Genomic DNA, 1,114 nt, shown 5'->3' with positions numbered 1-1,114 from the left:
GGTAAGCAGAGAAGGATAGTGGCTAGCAGTGGAATCCAGGACGCGCGTTTCGATATCGTTTTTTTCTTAAACTAAAGTGGAATTTATAGTTGAGTCACTCAGGCAGACTATTAGATTAGAGCTCAGTTAACAGAATTCGACTCGCAGTAAGTGTTAAGAGAAAATGATATTAATGACTCTTAAGTGATCAATCACAATAAGCATCAAGGACTTCAAAAAAGTTAGCAGCTACCAAGATAGCCTGGTGAAGAAGCCAAAAGAAGGTGTGGGATAAACCTAAAAAGTAGATGGCACTTGGTATGAGTTATGAGTATACATGTAAGCTACTTGGTTAGAGTTCCCACAATGAGCGTACCTACTAGTTGAAGGCGATAGATGATATAATTCTAAATCAGTCACAATGGCACAAATGCATTCACTCGTTGACTTACTCTACATCTGAAGTTATTCTAATTGTTCGTGCACACCTTCTCTTTCTGTCTTTTCAACCATATTCTTAATGTTCTCAGTCTTTTACATTGTCTATTAGTGTCTTTAATAAATGTTGACAGTGTTGTAGTGAGATAATGAAGTTGATTTGAAGAATGTGATTTATTCTCGTCATATACATCGAACAGTCTAATCATTATCATTGCTACTACATTGTTTCGATGTATCCACTATCCATCCTGTTAATTTCCTCTCGTTGTGCTAATATGGTAAGGCAACATGGGCTAACGTTCATCATGTGGATCAGACTCTATACTGATCGTGACTGAGTGAACAATAACTCAGTGGGAAAGTCTCTGACCGTAGCATTGGGTAACCACGTATTCAGATCCCAAATGAAGCATTGATTCATCAAAGATTGCAGGTACACCCTGATGACAAGTACCAAATAGCTTTACATCTAGATTCAAAGGTTCCTGTCGATTGACTCAGACCACCCAAATAATGGATTCAGTCAGTAACCTATGATTGCATTGTATTCGTTTATTCATTTGAACCAGAGGTTAAAGTACTACACAGTTCTTTCAAAATTCGCAAATTTATCATATAAGGGACCACTCAACAACATCACCACGCCATACAATATTTCATTTTTTACAAAAAGAGGTAGATAATAAGTTTAAGT

The sequence above is a fragment of the Schistosoma mansoni genome, chromosome 2 (assembly GCF_000237925.1).
Source record: "Schistosoma mansoni strain Puerto Rico chromosome 2, complete genome".
Taxonomy (NCBI): Eukaryota; Metazoa; Platyhelminthes; class Trematoda; order Strigeidida; family Schistosomatidae; genus Schistosoma; species Schistosoma mansoni.
The sequence above is the reverse complement of the archived record's forward strand: the minus strand, read 5'-3'. Positions refer to the sequence as shown.